General features: G+C 36.1%; 1 protein-coding gene across 42 annotated transcripts in view; it reads right to left on the bottom strand.

The window, feature by feature from the left end:
• Nucleotides 1-15275, bottom strand: part of PTPRD (protein tyrosine phosphatase, receptor type D) — a 2534232-nt gene that overhangs the window by 818784 nt on the left and 1700173 nt on the right. The window lies entirely within an intron of this gene.

The following is a 15275-nucleotide window of genomic DNA, read 5'->3' as shown; positions in this document are numbered from 1 at the left end:
CCACCTTGCAAGAGTTTCCAAACATTCAGAATGTAAAAAATCATAGCCTATCACAAATTATATCAGTTATACATAGTTAAATAATTTTGAAAACCAATATAATATTTCTTTCTCCAAATTTCACAGTAAACAGTTGCTGTTGAATGCAGGTATACTTCCCTAGGCTTGCTATGATGTGTGCTCTGACTTCTGTAGGCCTGATCAAATTCTTAAAGCAGTTCTACTTTTAATTCATCCATTGCCTACTGTGCCATGATGGGTAAGACATAGGTATTGGTCCATGATTTACTGTGTTGGTCGTTTAGTCATGTCCGACTCTTTGTGATCCCTGGGACTGTGGCCTGCTAGACTCCTCCATCTGTGGAATTTTCCAGGCAAGAATACTGGAGTGGGTTGCCATTTCCTTCCCACAGGGGTCATCCCAACCCGGGTATCCTGCATTTCAGGCAGATTCTTTACCATCTGAACCACCTTACTACTCTAAAACTTTTCAAACTAGGGTAGGCCTGGGACTGTGTTCTCTGCAAGCTGTGTCTGGTCAGAAGTTTTATTGTGAAGTGTTCCTAGGAAATACACCCCCTAGGAAGGCAGAAGGCAAGCTCTCTACACTGGGTTTGCAAGAGATGACCCAGCTGATACAATGAGCTCTGGTTTTAGGGTGGCCCTTCAGAGTTGTCCCCAAAAGCAAAGCCTTTGAATCCCTATATCAGCCAGTTACTGGTCATACTCCCCCTGTAGGGGACACAACTTTTGGCAAGCAGCTCTAGATACCTGAGGAAAACACTTCAGTGAGCAAATGTGGACATGGAGAATCATGTAGATAGGTACTTTACGAGTGTTAGATTACCTCACACCACAATTCAGCCCATGTGTTACAGTTAGACAGAAGCAAATTGGGTGAGAGGTGGGATTTCACCCAGTTCATTAGTCTATCAGATCAACACAATGGTAATGATGTATTTCTGGGTAAGGGTTTCTACTGAACTTTAATATTAAGTGTAACTTGTATGCTACATAAAGCTACCGATGCAATATTAAATTATCAAAGACTTCTTGAACACTCTAAATTCTGAAATACTGGCATATAGTGTAAAATAGACATGTACAATTCTGGATTTAATCTAACTTGGCCATATCATAATCTATTATTATCCATCACACATCTCTTATTGGGCTAGAACTCTAAAAGCATAATATTACTTTTCAGTTTATGACTCTTACCGTAAAGAACAGGAAACAAATGTCTAGAGAGTTGATATAACTTGGCCAAATTCAAATAAGTTGTAAGACATGAATGACAGAATTTATTCTATACATCTTTGATCCACAGTCCAGATTTTCCTCTCTAATATACCATGTTGCTACTTTAGTCCAGAAGATGTTGTTAAAAATCCTTTAAAATGCATGCAAAAATAATGTAAAATTATGCTCAACGAAGTGAAGAAAAGCTATACGTGAATACTAATTCCATTGCAAATATAGCTTGCTACTCTATGCCACATGCTGTCTGAAGGACTTGAATTGAATAGATGTTTCACAGTCTAGAAAGGATATACTATCATTGTATTGTGCCCAGCCCCTGCCTTTTTGGAGATCATTAAAATAAGACATAGATGGAGTTAGGTAATTTCTCAAGATTACACATCACTAAGCAGTAGAGTTGGTGTCAGACTCCTGTAGTTTAACATCAAAACCTTCCACTTAACCACAAATTTCTACACCTTTTTGGGTTAAGTGTTGATGTATTATATTTTAAGTGCTGGTGTACCACATTGCTTTAATAATAATAAAAAAAAAGTGTTCCCATTGACACATATTTCTCAGAGCCAAGGACTGAAATGAAGAGGATTTGAGAATGTTATTTTTAAGTAGAGGTAATGCATCAGCCATTGTCCCTAACAATGGTAGTGAAAATGCACTTCAAATGACACGCAGTACAGCCAAAGTGGGCAAGGCTTTGAAGAAGGCCACTCAATGAGAGAGGAAGAGTAGATAGTACCACAGCTTAAGGATGATTATTTTGATGTCTCATCAAAAGAGCTACTCCTGCCAAAAAAAAAAAAAATTCCCTGCATCTATCTAAATATCAACACTGTACTTTCTCTAAAGCTTATGTATTTTTTTTAGCCACTATCTTATATTTTTTAATACTACAGGACATGCAATACATTTTTAACCTATCATTTTTACACATACAGGCTAAGATAGTATTTTCTATGAAAACAATATTTTTTAAAGTTTCTTTCCTTTTTACTGAATCAGTTCAGTTCAGTTCAGTAGCTCAGTCGTGTCCAACTCTTTGTGACCCCATGAATCACAGCACACCAGGCTTCCCTGTCCATCACCAACTCCTGGAATTTACCCAAACTCATGTCCATCGAGTTGGTGATGCCATCCAGCCACCTCATCCTCTGTTGTCCCCTTCTCCTTCCTCCTCCAATCCCTCCCAGAATCAGAGTCTTTTCCAATGAGTCAACTCTTGTCATGAGGTGGCCAAAGTATTGGAGTTTCAGCTTTAGCATCAGTCCTTCCAATGAACACCCAGGACTGATCTCCTTTAGAATGGACTGGTTGGATCTCCTTGCAGTCCAAGGGACTCTCAGGAGTCTTCTCCAACACCACAGTTCAAAAGAATAGTCAAGCACAAAATGAGGATATTGATTAAAGTATAAAATTCTGTAATTTATAGTTATTTAATTAGAAAACAATTTTTCTAGCTACTTATACTCCTAAGAAATACACACACACACACACACACACACACATATTTAGTGATTATTTGATCAACACTTAGTCTAAAGAGGGGCTTCCCAGGTGGCTCAGTGGTAAAGAATCTGTCTACAACGCAGGAGTCACAGGTCCGACCATGAGTTAAACGTCCCATAATCCCTTTCCCTTTTCCTGAAAAAGGAAATGGCAATACACTCCTGTATTCTTGCCTAGGAAATCCCATGGACCGAGGACCCTGGCAAGCCGCAGTCCATGGGTCACAAAAGAGACACAACTCAGCAACCAAACAACAACAAGTTTAAAGGGACTTTCCCCTATTATAAGGGCACTGTACTAATGATCAAGACTGAGAAGAAAGAGTGAAAACATGTACACATTATCTTTTAAATTATTTTATAACCACACGGTTCGGATTCCTAGAATATATTTCTACTCTTGCCAGTAAGCTCAAATATTTTATAAAGATTACCTCCTATATCTCAGAGAAATATTAGCAAAGTAAAAATATAGTATGCTAATTCTTGCTTCGAGACATGTACTCTGTATGTGTAAGCTTTGATGAGTACTAATGGATACTTCTTAGTTTTGACCCTTAGGTTGAAAATAACAGCTTGTTGTTATTTTTCAGGAAGAATAAGATCCATTTCTAAACATTTTAGAAGTCTCAGGGCTTTTTTTTCTCCTTATAAATAGACAAATAAATGACCACATTAGCACTTGCACTTCAATATGAGCCAAGGACATTTTAAAAATGTCACAACTCAGGGTTAACACTTATTTTTGACATCTGGCTTTCAGATTTTTCTCTGTAATTGTCTGTTTGCTGCCTCATTGCCATAAACAGGGACTGAAGGTCAAATGCATCTCTTTCCTGCATTTCCATAAGATACTAAGTCTCAAAGTTTTAAATATTTCATGTATTGTGGTTACTGGATTTTCCCAAGTTCTAAACCAGTTTAAACATTTGAACATGGGAACGTCTTCTGCTTAGGTAAAAACTGCCCCCCAGCAAGAACTGTAAGTTACTTGATTCCAACTATAAGCTGCTCAATTTTTAGCAGATGCTTGTGCATTTGTTTCTCTAGACCAGTGGAAAGAGTTTGGCCCTAGTCTTACAAGAGCAAATGTGAATGCAGCCAACACACGGAACTGAATACACTGTCAAGGTGAGGTCATCAAAGATGAACTAACTGACATAACTGGGAATCAAGTTTTCTTTTTAAATCAGGATCAATTCCAGAATGGCATCAAGTGAACCAAAATGTGCCCTCCACACAGACTCTCTGCTTGGGAGGTCTCAAAGACAAAAAATATTCTAAGTCTATGGGCATGAAACACTGAACTTATTGCTGGCTCATATCATCCATTGAGAATACTAGACAATGAAAACATCATATGATGGTAGTTTTAACATGGAAATGTTCATTTTAGTTCAGAAGTCACACTGTTCATTACCTGTTCAACAAGCGTATTGATATTCATTACCTGTTCAACAAGCGTATTGATAATCTTTTTATGTACTGCATATTGAGCTAGTTACTAGAGAAACAAAGAAAAAAGTTGCTTCTCTCAAGAAATCCAGGAGTCTAAAGGCTGTTATCTGTCTTGTATGACACTCTCTGTAATGATGTGTCTTTATCTTCCCCAGTGGATTATGATGACTTTTATAAACTACTCTAAGAACCAGAATGCAAACTAAATCCTTAAATGCCTTTTCAAGGGTATCCTGTATTTAAGTGCCAGTCCTCCTGTCCTCACTCCCTACCCTCAACCTTAGTCTGTTTTTAGAAAATATGTGTTCAAATTCTATGTATCAGGACTCTATACCCTCACCCAGAGCTGAAATGACTAAAGATGAGCACCTATCCAAGCTTGGTAATTTGTTAGATGAATAACAGCACCTGGTGTGGCTTTGAGCAAAACCTTTGATCAAGTATGGACAAGGATGATTGGTTAGGTCATTCATAAACTTTCTCCGGAGAATTTAAATCAAAGTAGGTGGAAAGTTGACCGTGGAAAACAGAAACAAAAAGAGACTGAGGAAAGACAATACACAGAAACTACTGGGCAGCTGAAGCTCTGAATATACAGACAGCATAACACAGAAGAGAAGATAAATAAGGAAATACACTGTGGGTAAAGTGATACACAGAGAGAAAGACAAGCTCATATTTTCCCCCTAATTATATCAGAGCTGCAAATTTCTGGAAAAAAAAAATCAAAAAAACCAAAAAAAACCCCTGACTTCCATTATCTCTAAGTTGGCTCTGCAACTGTTTCTAGATTTCTGTTATTTTTCTACTGTAGTCTTCTAATAAATATCCACTATTTTAAGGTGATTTCCCCCTAATTATATCAGAGCTGCAAATTTCTGGAAAAAAAAAAAAAATCCAAAAAACAAAAAAAAACCTGACTTCCATTATCTCTAAGTTGGCTCTGCAACTGCTTCTAGATTTCTGTTATTTTTCTACTGTAGTCTTCTAATAAATATCCACTATTTTAAGGTGATTTCCCCCTAATTATATCAGAGCTGCAAATTTCTGAAAAAGAAAAAAAAAAATCCAAAAAACAAAAAGAAAACCTGACTTCCATTATCTCTAAGTTGGCTCTGCAACTGCTTCTAGATTTCTGTTATTTTTCTACTGTAGTCTTCTAATAAATATCCACTATTTTAAGGTGAAATTAGTGAGTCTTTGTTCCTTTCAATTGAAAGAGCCTAAATATTTCATTATGACAAATGTGCAAAATATTTATGAACTGCCCTAGTGAGTTACCAAATCAGAGTTTAGATCTCTGACACTGAAGTTTGTAATATCATAGCTAGAATATACCTAAAGGAGAAGATGGGCTTCCCTGGTGGCTCAGATGGTAAAGAATCTGCCTGCAATGCAGGAGACCTGAGTTCAATTCCCTGAGTCAGGAAGATCCCCTGGAGGAGGGCATGGCAACCCACTCCAGTATTCTTGCCTGGAGAATCCCATGGACAGAGGAGCCTGGTGGGCTATAGACCATGGAGTCACAAAAAGTTGGACATGACTGAGTGACTAACACTTTTAAAGGAAAAGATAAATCATAAATAATAGAGGTAAAGATATACACATAATCCACACTTAATCATTTTTCAATAATCTATAGATATATAGACATACATACAAATCCACAAATAAATCCAGGAACCAGGATCACTATGATATGTTATCAAATGCAGCAGCTACTCTAACCCTGCATACCTGGCAGGGCGTGTTTTCCCATAAAGAAATGTGCATGGTGTTTCAAGGAGGGAGAACCCAGAGTCAGCACTGAAATAGGATAAACTATATATAAAAGTTTTCAAGGAAAGTATGAGAGAATTTTAATTGAGTGCAAGCTAAATTTCTAACATTATACTAGAGATCATCATATATATGATCTCATTTAATCCTTACAAAAAATTCAGGGAAGTTTTATATTATAAATTATAAAAATAAGAAAATCAAGACTCAGGAAGTTTGAAGTAACTTCTCTAAAGTCACGTTTGAAATTGAAACACCTTACTTTCTGGCTCTAAAGCCCACATTCCTTTCATCTTACCAATATGCCTGCTCTTCATTCAGCATAATCATCTGATATCAAAAAGAACATAATAACCTCATTCCCATTAGAGCCCTTGACTCCTGATTTTTGTGTATGTACTCTTTTCCTGAATTTTCCAGAAAGGAAATATTCACTAAATTCTAAGTGTTGTCAAGGAAGGGACTATCTTCACTTAATAAAGTGGAATCAGTCACACTGTGGTCAAGAAATATTTGTTGAACAAATGCTTCAAAAGAGGTTTATTTAACAGGTATTATTTCAGATTACCCCAAATCAGCCTTGGCAATCCAAATGCAGCTTAACTTGGTGGTTTTTCTTTCTTACTTGTTTTTTGTTGTTTGGAGAGACAAACTCATTTAGAACTTAAGTCTGTGGACTCTGAAGAGAGTGTCTGTATTTGAAACCTGACTGCCACTTCACAGATGCATTTCCATAAGTTACTTAATTAGTTTCCTGAACTGTAAAGAATTAATAATAGATGATAGGTTTGGTGTGGATATTAAATTAGTTAATACTATGAAATATTTAGAACAGCATCAGGAAATTGATAAGCATTAAGTAAATGTGAACTATTTTAAGGAACCTCAGATAATTTTCATTCAATACCACTCCCATTCTTTATTTCTTAGGAAAGGGTGGGACTTTCTTAGATTATGTGTGACTTATCAGGGGAGCCAACAGAATCCTGGTAAGCTGACAGAGCACAATGTGACTGTGATCATGTGTTGGAGGGGTGGTGGTGAAGGATATTCCTATATTGAAGGATCTGACAATTTAATAGTCTACTTTTGAAAAGGGGCCTTCAGTAAATGGTCTGATCATTAATAATTTTAGCTTTGTGAAGCATATAATTTTTGCTGCAACTACCATACTCTGCTGTTGGACTATGCAGTCAGTCACAGATAACAGACGAACAATGAATGTGATTGACTTCTAATAAAACTTTATTGACAAAAACAGGAAGTGGGCCAGATTTGGCCTAAGAATCATATTTTGAAAACTTCTGTGGGCAAAGATGGGTACAGTGCTCAGATAATGAATATATCTCTGGGGCCTTAGCTTCCTAGATACACCTTGAATATTACTAATCAGCAGCAGATCTTTAAACTTTATGATAAAAGTTTCTTATTTGTGAGTTGGAGTAAATGCTCCATGACACTCCTTTAAGATTAAGATGCTACTAAAGAATGCAAAAGCCTAGAAATCCCCTGTAGCAAAAATGGAATCTTGCTATTCCTACTTAGATTTTCCTCCCCTAAATTGTGTTCTAGATGACTTCAAGATTTTTATAATGTGATTTAAGTAGGAAAGGGAAAGGGCAGGAGCATAAGATGAACACGCTTGCCAGGGCTGGGAAAAGTAGTTTTCTGTAAGGTTCCCATGTGGGAAATCACAGAATATCTACAATATGCAACATTGTATCATATCATACCATGTAATATGTGAAAAAGTAAAATGGAAATAAAGTACTGATGCTGTGGTCTATTTATTCTTTTCACCATGTCTGAAAATTGCAACACATTTGGACTGTTTTTTGATAATGACTTGTGTGTCTTTAATGAGAACATCATTCTGTCAGTGGACCACAAGGGTGATGGTTTCTTAAATGTTACACATTTTACACACATTACTCTAGATTAAAAAGTGAAGATAAATGACGATAAAGAAATAGGTAAAACCAAAAGTTAGTTCTATAAAAAAGATCAAAAAATTTGATAAACCTCTAACCAGACCCACCAAAGAGAAACAAAGAAAGAATATAGAAAATCAAGAATGTAAAGGTCAGCATAATCTCAGATCCTACAGGAAGAATCTCAGATCTGGCCCAGGAAGTGGGCCAGATTTGGCCTAAGAATCATATTTTATCACATGCAGATGTATATCTGAGCTATTCTCTATGACTATTCATTTACTTATTCTTTCCATAGGTATTTTATTATGGACGTTAGATACTGTTGTAGATACTGAATAGGGCTCTTGCCATAAAAAGCAGTTTTAAGAAGTGATTCTGGAATTGAGAATCACTTTTAATCCCGGTAGAACAAATGCCCATATTGAAGCTACCAAAAAAACTACTGAAGTCATAGACATAATATGCCAGACTAACAATGTAGTTTTTAATGAATAAAATTTTAATAAGAATTAACTAGATTGTGACTGAAGAGTCACAATTAAAAAAAGGTGGGGGGGATATTAAGTGCAATTTAATGACTATAAATTCAACAATGTTACTTACATTAAAAAAAGGTGGGGAGAATATTAAGCTTAATTTAATGACTATAAATTCAACAACGTTACTTACATCTGAAGTGTCTGCCATTATGATTTTGATAAGCCTGTGTTTTAGCTGAGGGGTAGCAGCTTCAGACAGAACAATAATAGTAGTCTGGCACTTTTATATAAACTCAGAAAACAGTTCCATCTTCTTAAGTGGGGGGTAATACTAATAATGGCTCTTGAACAAAGACCAAATCCTTACTCAAAACATCACTAATTTCAAGTTGCATCCTTCCCAACTGAGTCACTGCACACTTGAAATAATTCTTAATGAGTTTTTGAAGACATCTTATACCTTGACAATACTGAGAATTTCAAGTTTTTTCCCCTTACTAATATCGGCATATTTTTCTGGAGTTCTACATTTCTGATAGCTCTTCAGTCACAATCTAGTTAATTCTTTTTTTTTTTTTTTTAGTTAATTCTTATTAAAACTTTATTCGTTAAAAACTACATTGTTAGTCTGGCATATTATTTCTAAGAATTCAGTAGTTTTTTGGGGAGCTTCAATATGGACATTTGTTCTACCAAGATTAAAAATGGTTCTCAATTCCAGAATCACTTCTTAAAACTGCTTTTTATGGCAAGAGCCCTATTCAGTATCTACAACAGTACCTAACGTCCATAATAAAATATCTATGGAAAGAATAAGTAAATGAATAGTCATAGAGACTAGCTCAGATATACATCTGCATGTGATAAACACTAGATAGAGATAGTGAAGTGAAAGTCACTCAGTCATGTCTGACTCTGCAACCCCAACAGTTATACAGTTCATGCAATTCTCCAGGCCAGAATATTGGAGTGGGTAGCCTTTCCCTTCTTCAGGGGATCTTCCCAAACCAGGGATCAAACTCAGTTCTCCCACATTGCAGGTGGATTCTTTACTAGCTGAGCCACAAGGGAAGCCCAAGGATACTGGAGTGGGTAGCCTATCCCTTCTCCAGCTGATCTTCCTAACCCAGGAATAGAACCAGGGTCTCCTGCATTGTAGGTGGATTCTATACCAACTGAGCTATCAGGGAAGCCCTGTGATAAACACTAAATCTGTACAAATTCCAAGTCATAAGAAACAAAACCTAACAAAGCAAACCATTGGAATATTGGAAAAGAGCTTTCTTTCAGGTTTGAGACAATTGGGGTATTGAGAGAGTCAGTTCCTAGGCAGGTTGATAGGGACTCTAGGGGTCCCCAAGGAGAGAGGGGTCTGGAATTCTCAAGGAGGAAGAAAGGACATTTTTCTTTCTCCACATTGCTTAGGATTATATAACAATAATGTATCCTGCCTAAGGAGTCTTTGGATTAAACCTTGTTATCTTAAAATGTTAATTATGGGAGTAGACCTGGTCTTTACAAGGATGTATCTTGCCTGAGGACAGTGTTATCTTAAAATGTAAATTATGGGAGTAGGTCTGATGAGGTCTTTACAACCTCCAGATATTCTTTGGATTATATAACTTCATTGTTAACACTAGCAAGCGGGTACTCTTTCTGCCCCCTTCTGATGCCTATGTCAGAAGCTTTCTCTATCACCTTTATACTTTAATAAAACTTTATTACACAAAAGCTCTGAGCGATCAAGCCTCGTCTCTGGCCCCGGATTGAATTCTCCTCTGGGGGCCAAGAATCCCGGTGTCTTCGTGTGATTCAACAACCACCTTTCAGTATTATATACCATTGTGCTTAAAGGAAATGGCAACCCACTCCAGTGTTCTTGCCTGGAGAATCCCAGGGATGGGGGAGCCTGGTGGGCTGCCATGTATGGGGTTACACAGAGTTGGATATGACTGAAGTGACTTAGCAGCAGCAGCAGCAGCAGCAGTGCTTAAAAACCAATTGGGTTTTGTGCAGAATATGGGAATAAGACTCAACCAAATCTCTAAATTAAAATATTCTTACCCTCCCCCTTATTTAACTAATGTCACGTTTCATCTGCCAGGATTATATACTGGCTACTGAATGAGTGTCTCTGCAACCTCCTTTTCTCTCCACTCACCTTTGGGATTCTCCTCTATTTAGAAAATAATGTACCATCAATGCCTCTTTAGAACATTCACACTTGCCTTAAAGCTTTATTTGCCATGGGGATAATAGTATTTTGGATGAAAACAAAATACTAGGTTCACTATTGTTATAAACATGCTAATGTTAAACTATTATCATGTCCTCCTACTTCTCAGATAATGCACCTTTTTCAAATGCTAAGGATATTGTCTATTGTAAGGCAAAGATTTTCTCTGCAGATAATACTCCTGGGAACTAAAACAGACACCGATATTGAAATGGCGATACTTTATTCATGACCATATGCTGCTACTGATTTTTGCACCAAAGCATGTATCAATTTATTCCTTTTTTCTTCTTCTGTTTCAACAGATTCTTACTGTTATTATGAAAAGTAAAACACATAAGGGGCAGATGATGATAAATGATAAGTGATCTAATATTCACTGATTGATATATTCAGCAGCTACTATATTACTTTTATCTTGCATAGACATGAGAAATGCGATGATAATAAAATGTGATTTAAATTTACCTGTAATAGATATTCTATTCATTTATAACTTACATGAGAAAAATTATGAACATTCACACTATATTTAGAACAAATCAAGAGTAGAGTGAAAAAGAATTGATCTGAAACAAGTATAAACTTAATACACTTATCAAGTTCATATTGTGTGCAAGGTGAATTAAATACAAAGATGTTAATAATTTAGAATTTAGAGAGACAAAGTAAAAGTTATTATGATTATCAATCATATCAATAATTTCATCAAATACAAGTGCTTTAAACACAACAATTACAATATAAACATTTTTAAATGGATTAAAAAAAAAAGAGGAGTCTAGTATATGCTGTTGAAAAGAAACCTGGCTTAAATACAAAGACACAGCTAAATTAAAAGTGCAGGAAAAGTTATATCCTTCAAACACACAAAAGAAAGTGATTATTTTAATATCAGACAAAGTAGGATTCAGAACAGGGTGAAGAGTGATATTGTGTAAATGTGTACACATTGTGTATACATGTGCTCAGTTGCTCAGTCACATCTGACTCTTTGCGACCCCGTGAACTCTTTGTTACCACATGGACTCTAACCCACTAGCTTCTCTGTCCATGGATTTCTCAGGCAAGAATACTGGAGTGGGTTGCCATTTCTTACTCCAGGGGACCTTCCCAACCCAGGATCAAACCTGTATGTCTTATGTCTCCTGCACAGACAGGTAGATTCTTAACTACTACACCACCTGCATAGTGCTAAATGGGTCAGACCACCAAGAAAATATAGCTATGCTAAATGTATAAGCATCTAAGAGCTTTAAAATACATTAAGCAAAAACTAATAGAACTAAAAGGAGAATTAGATAGATCCGCAATTATATCTGGAGACTTCAACAGTCTGTTCAACAATTGATAGAGTGAGCAGACAGAAATCAGTAAGTTTACAAGAGATGTAAAAAACAGTATTAATCAACTTGACCTAATTGTTATTTATAGAATACTCCACCAATAACAACAGAATACTTAATATTTTCAAGTACACAAGAGATTTTATCCATGAATCCCTATATCTCGGGCAATAAAATAAGCCTTAAAAATGTAAAAGAATATTATAATTTATTTAAAGTAAAGAATGCTTTCTATGACATTTTTTTTTCTAAATCTAGAAAATTCCCCAGTATTTGAAAATAAACCACACATTTCCAAGTAACCCCTGGATGAAAAAGGAACTCATAAGGGAAATTATAAGCATTTTATACTGAATAAAATTTAAAACAGCATATCAAAACTTTTGGGCATAGTTAAAGAAATAGGTAGAAGGAAATTTATCATTAAATGCCTATATTAGAAAAGAAGAAAGACTCAAATCAATTATCCAATTTTATCTTCAATCTTACAAAGCTAGAAAGAGAAAAGCAAGCAAAAGGAAGAAAATAATAAAGATAAGAGCAGAAATAAATAATGTGGAAAATAGTTAAACTGTAGAAATCAATAAAATAAAAAGTTAGTTCTATAAAAAGATCAATAAAATTGATAAAACTCTAAGAGAAAAAATTTTTTTAAAGTATAGAAAATCAAGAATGTAAATGTAGGCATGATCTCAGATCCTACAGACATTAAAATCAATAAATAAAAGAATGTTGTTGTTGTTTAGTGTCTGACTCTTTTGTGTCCACATGGACTGCACCCTGCCAGGTTCCTCTGTCCATGGGATTTCCCAGGCAAGAATTCTGGAGTGGGTTGCTATTTCCTCCTCCAAATAAGGGAATATTAGGCACAATTTAATGACCATAAATTCAATAACTTAGATGAAATGGACTAATTCTTTTAAAGATACAAAGTACCAAGTATCATTCAAGAAAAAACAAACGATCTGAATAGTTTGATGTCAATTAAAGAAATAGAAGTTAAAGACTTTAACCTAAGGGGACTCCAGGTGCAGATGGCTACCTTACTAAATTCAAGTAAACATTTAAAAACAACAATAACAACACCAGAAAAATACTACAAAAATTCTTCCAAAATACTGAGGAGAAGGGAAAACAAAAGTTATTTTATGTGGGTGACCTCAGCTCATGCTGATACCAAAAATCAGTAAAAGACATCATAGAAAAAGAAAATTATAAAGCAATATCCTTATGATTCCAAATGCAAAAACCCTCAACAAAACAAAATAAAATCAAATCCAGCAATGTATAAAAGTGATGACATCAAGATCGAATGGCCATATCTTAAGAATATAAGACTTATTAATTTGAAAATCAACCTGGGAGTGTTGATAATATTCATTCATGCTAAAGCAAATAAAATGAACCAAAAAACAAACAATAAAACCTGCAAAATGGCATAAGAAGGAGTATCTTTGCAAATACATAGTACTTACAAAAACAAAGAAACCAAAACTATAGCTAATAGAATAGAAATTAAAAAAAGATAAAATGGTCTTTATTTTCAGACAACACATAGACAGTCTGAAGAAATCTTTAAAAAGAAACAAAACAACTGCTTAAACTAAGTTAAAACTTGCAAAATACAAGGCCAACATACAAAAATAAAATATATTTCTATTTGTAAAATGCCAGTTTCCCCAAACTGATCTATTAATATAAGATCAACACACTTGTGGTATAATAATGAATATGCATGGTGACAGGCAAGGCCCAAGAAGGTCTCCTGGGTCTCCTTGTGGTGAAGGACACTTGTGCAAATATCCAGAAAGTTCTGAGATACTCTTGAGGTAGAAATTGCTAGGCAGTCAGTGTAGGACTCTGAGACATCAGTCTTGTTTTCAATAAACATTAGCCTAAAGCTATATCCTTTGTCCTGAATTCCTTGAATGTGTCCTTAGTGTGATAAATCATCAGTACTTAGATCCCTAAGTGTCAGACTTTATTTTTGGGGGCTCCAAAATCACTGCAGATGGTGATTGCAGCTATGAAATTAAAAGACGCTTATTCCTTGGAAGAAAAGTTATGACCAACCTAGATAGCATATTCAAAAGCAGAGACATTACTTTGCCAACAAAGGTCCAGCTAGTCAAGGCTATGGTTTTTCCAGTAGTCATGTATGGATGTGACAGTTGGACTGTGAAGAAAGCTGAGCACCAAAGAATCGATGCTTTTGAACTGTGGTATTGGAGAAGACTCTTGAGAGAGTCCCTTGGACTGCAAGGAGGTCCAACCAGTCCATCCTAAAGGAGATCAGTCCTGGGTGTTCATTGGAAGGACTGATGCTAAAGCTGAAACTCCAATATTTTGGCCACCTCATGCGAAGAGTTGACTCATTTGAAAAGACCCTGATGCTGGGAGGGATTGTGGTCAGGAGGAGAAGGGGATGACAGAGGATGAGATGGGTCGATGGCATCACGGACTCAATGGACGTGAGTTTGGGTAAACTCTGGGAGTTGGTGATGGACAGGGAGGCCTGGTGTGCTGCAATTCATGGGGTCACAAAGAGTCGGACATGACTGAGCGACTGAACGGAACTAGATCCAGGGAAGAGCAATAATTTGCTTTTGTTCCATATGCCTGAGGGAAAAAAAAACTGGTAATCATTAATCAAGCCCATACATCTGGTCCATTATAAAGTGGCCAGGGAGCATGAAAAATGGATCAGAAGAAGCCATAAAAATGTTAAGTTAAGCACCTTAACCTTTCAACTGATTGGTTAGAAATAAGGATAGGAGTCAACCAAAAATGTACATATTTAGGATATAAAAACTGCTGTAAGTCTCACCTTTGGGGGACTATTGACCCACTCTCAGTGTCTACATTGAGAGCTTTGTACTTTCCTTTTCTCTAATAAATCCCATTTGCTTGTTACTGTGAGTGTTTGCATGTTCCTGGATTCCATTTTTTGGTTCCATCAACAAGAACTTGGAACTCCTATTTCACTCCTACATGTGGCCCCCTACTGGGGATATCTTTAAAATATGATGGATGTTAATTAAATTTATTATTATTTGTATATATTGTTTCACTACATGGTTTTTCCAGTGGTCATGTATGGATGTGCGAGTTGGACTGTGAAGAAAGCTGAGCACTGAAGAATTGGTGCTTTTGAACTGTGGTGTTGGAGAAGACTCTTGAGAGTCTCTTGGACTGCAAGGAGGTCCAGCCAGTCCATCCTAAAGGAGATCAGTCTTTCACTGAATCTGAAATCCTTTAGGATCAGTACAATGAAGGAC

The sequence above is a fragment of the Bos indicus x Bos taurus genome, chromosome 8, assembly GCF_003369695.1.
Source record: "Bos indicus x Bos taurus breed Angus x Brahman F1 hybrid chromosome 8, Bos_hybrid_MaternalHap_v2.0, whole genome shotgun sequence".
In the NCBI taxonomy this organism is placed as follows: domain Eukaryota; kingdom Metazoa; phylum Chordata; class Mammalia; order Artiodactyla; family Bovidae; genus Bos; species Bos indicus x Bos taurus.
This window is presented reverse-complemented; position numbering and strand designations above follow the sequence as displayed.